Source organism: Dioscorea cayenensis, unplaced genomic scaffold, assembly GCF_009730915.1.
Source record: "Dioscorea cayenensis subsp. rotundata cultivar TDr96_F1 unplaced genomic scaffold, TDr96_F1_v2_PseudoChromosome.rev07_lg8_w22 25.fasta BLBR01001650.1, whole genome shotgun sequence".
Lineage (NCBI taxonomy): Eukaryota > Viridiplantae > Streptophyta > Magnoliopsida > Dioscoreales > Dioscoreaceae > Dioscorea > Dioscorea cayenensis.
In genome coordinates, this window is record NW_024088041.1 from 7693 (window position 1) to 11265 (window position 3573).

At 40.8% G+C, this 3573-nt stretch overlaps 1 non-coding gene across 1 annotated transcript; it reads left to right on the forward strand.

Moving 5' to 3' along the window:
- The first annotated feature begins 495 nt into the window (after positions 1-495).
- Positions 496-602, forward strand: LOC120256799. Its single transcript, XR_005535414.1, has one exon. It is a non-coding gene; the product is annotated as a small nucleolar RNA R71 (small nucleolar RNA).
- Positions 603-3573: the final 2971 nt, after the last annotated feature.

The following is a 3573-nucleotide window of genomic DNA, read 5'->3' on the forward strand; positions in this document are numbered from 1 at the left end:
AAAACTCGGTGGTGCTATGGCCTTTTACTGCCCTTGGTTACTCCATGAGAAATTCGGGTGGTTCCTTTACCCTTGGTTGTAGGTGTTGGTATAAGGATTACCTTGTACCCTTCCCGAATTGCCCACAAAGCCTACTTGTTCAGTCGGGGATAAAGTAGCAATTGAAATAGGACAATCAGATGGCATATGTGAACCCCCACAACCATCACAACTCATGATCGCGGCCACCGTCCGTAAAGTCAATGTATCCAATTTCTTGCTCAATGCCTCTACTTAGGCTGCTAAAGATGTAACCGCATCAATTTCATGGAGTCCCGCCACTTTTTTCTTTTCCCTTACATTCCATTGGTAGTTGTTCATGGCCATTTCCTCTACCAACTGCCGGGCTTCTTCAGGGGTCTTGTTCCCCATTGTACCTCTTGTGCGGTATCTAGAAGTTGTCTTGTACTTGGATTCAACCCGTTGTAAAAAGTCTGAATGATCATCCATTCGGGGAAACCATGCTGTGGACATTTCTGTAAGAGGTCCTTGAATCACTCCCATGTCTCAAACAAGGATTCAAGCTCCATCTGAACAAAAGATGATATTTTATTACGAAGCTTTGCCTATTTCCCCAGAGGGAAGTACCTTGCAAGAAAAGCTTCGACCATTTCATTCCATGTCGTGATGGATGCTCGTGGTAAAGAATGTAGCCACTGCTTTGCTCTTCATTTTAGAGAGAATGGGAAAGCCCTCAATCTTATAGCATCATCCGTGACACCATTAATCTTCAGCATGTCACAAACTTCGAAGAAGTTTTCAATATGGTTGTTTGGATCCTCATCATCCAAACCATTGAATTGTGCCGAATGCTGTATCATTTGCATGAATACTGGCTTTAGCTCAAAGTTCGGAGCTATAATCGGGGGCCGCACAATGCTAGATTGTGTCCCTAATACTAACAGTTTAGCGTAATCAGAAAGTGTTCTTTACTGTTCATTCTGTACTGCCATGTTGCCAGACCCTTTCACTACCACTTCAGCTAGATTTGACGGTTCTTGCACAAGTTCTTTACCCTTACTTCTGAGTGTACGTTCAAGTTCAAGATCATCTTAAATTAATATCGAAGGGTTCCCTCGGGTCATAACTTGGAGCTGTACCAAAATAAAGAAAACAAATCAGAACGATGATAGAATAAGAAGATGTGAAGTAGAATGAATGATGAATGGCTAAGATAACAAAGTGTAAAGTATCTCTAAACACCTACATCCCGGCAATAGCACCAAAAACTTGACAACGCCCTTTGCGTGTGACCCGCAAGTACACGGGTTTGTTGAAGTAATAAATCCTAAGTGACTGGGTATCGTATCCACAGGGAGTAGTGAATAAAATACTAAAATTGCTACTTAACCAAGCGAAGATGAATAATGATTGTTTTGATAAAGTGTAATGTAAGAAAAAACTAAAGAAACAAGAACGATAGGCCCAAGTAAGTGAGAGGAAAGGCAATCGATAATAGTGGGGTACTCGGATAATGCTCCCCCTAGGACTAATGTTTCAAGTGCAAGACCTACTATTATGCTTCCTAACTAATGCTTAATGAGTCATGGAAATCCTAAAGTACACGGTCCCAAACCTAAGGTCAACCGTGATTAACTCTACACTATGTCCCGGCGGAGAAATCACTCAGTCTCAACACCTCACACTGTGCAAAATTGCATGGAGTTCTAGGGAATACAAGTGATAAACCCTCTTCCTATGTATAGACCTAACCCTTTGGTCTAGGCGAAAGGCCCCTAGACACAATTAAGCCCAAGATACTATAGTCACTTCAACACTTCACTTTGTTGCTCACGCAACTAAGCCCCAGTGGAGTTCATCCTTTAGCACTTCACTCTATTATGACCACAAAGAACTCTAGGAAATGGAGGTAGGATAAATCACACCGGAGGGGAAAGGGGACGCTCTGCTACCTCTCGACTCACCCTCTCAACCCTCTCTAATCTAGCTTTGTCTAACCTTCATGGTGTGTCACCTATCCACAAAGGTTACTAAGATGAACTCTCAACCCTAGTGTCACTCTAAAGGAGAAATTATTCAACAAGCATTCAAGATTGGAACTCAATTAAAGACATCAATTAAGGAAAGTATAATAAAAGGTCAATGAAACAATAACATCCTAGGGTTTACAAAATCCAAGTACCCACTAGGGGGTTTAGCTCTCCATATAGCACAATACAATCAACAATGAAATCAAAAGTAAAAACAAGTGTTCCATAAGAAAACCCCCTCAGTATTCGTGTCGATGGTCGTGTGGAGTAGCCTATTCTTCTCCAAAGGACACCTTGTCCGGCATAGGGCACACATCGCCGGATCGGTACCAACGAAAGCTTCCCCAATAGCCTTCTTCCAAGAGAAGCACGGTGTTGAATCCATAGGACCACTCCAAAGACTTGCCAAAAGCCTCTCAAAACCCTAGCCGACGGCCTCTCAAAAGATGGAGAAAAGTTGGAGAGAAGGGTGAAAGATTCTTTTAAAAATCGGGCTCAATCTCGGCTTAAATAGGGTTAGAATCAAGTATCCACACGCCACTATGGATTTTTCACACGGGCCTATGAAATTTCCACAAGGGCGTGGGGAATTTCCACACGCCCGTGTGGATTCTCTGAAAACCAGATTTTCGGCCGGTTATGAATAGTAACTTCTATAATGTATTGCTACAACAAACTGCTAAATTGCTCCACCAAAACACTCCCAATTCCACACTTTTCATCGAGACAACATAAACGGGCATATGTTTATACCGTAGATTACAACTCATCTTCAATCAAAGTCCTCATTGGTGAAGATCTTGCTATCAATGCACAAGTCGGGATACGCAAATGTGACTGCCTTCCCCCTCCAACTCATTGTAATGACTTGAATACATGGAGGTTGGCACACATTCACGTATCTTAGAGCCCCACTTGTGTCTTCTCGTTTGTTCCTTCCAAGATTCTACCAAATAGTGCGTTCATGATCTACTTTTGGCTTCTTTTCTTAATACTCAGCTTCACAACCCTAAATGCGCAAAAGAACACAAATATACATGTATTAGTGCTTAAACCTGATAAAAGTAATGCTCATCATAAGGAAAGAACACTTCACATTCATAATACACAAGCACTTATCAGTAATGGGAAGAATTTAAATCGCTTAGAATTTCCAATCATTATGGTGATGATGTAAATGTGCCAGTCCAAGGAGGAGAAGTCTCTTTATTATGACATCAAAGATTTGGGCACTTGAATTTTCAATCAATGAAATTTCTTAAACAGGAAAAAGATGGTGATAGGATTGCCAATTATGTAGAATTTTAATGATTGTGAAGCATGTGTATATGGCCAAATGGTCAGAAGACCATTCCCTGTAGGAAAATTTTGGAGAGTAAGATAAAAGTTGCAATTAGTGCATGCAGATGTGTGTGGTCCAATGAAAATTAAATCTCATGGTGGTGACAGCTATTTTATGTTATTTATAGATAATTTTTCTCACATGTGTTGGGTGCATATGCTGTAGTATAAACATGAATTGTTTAAATATTTTAAAGAGTTC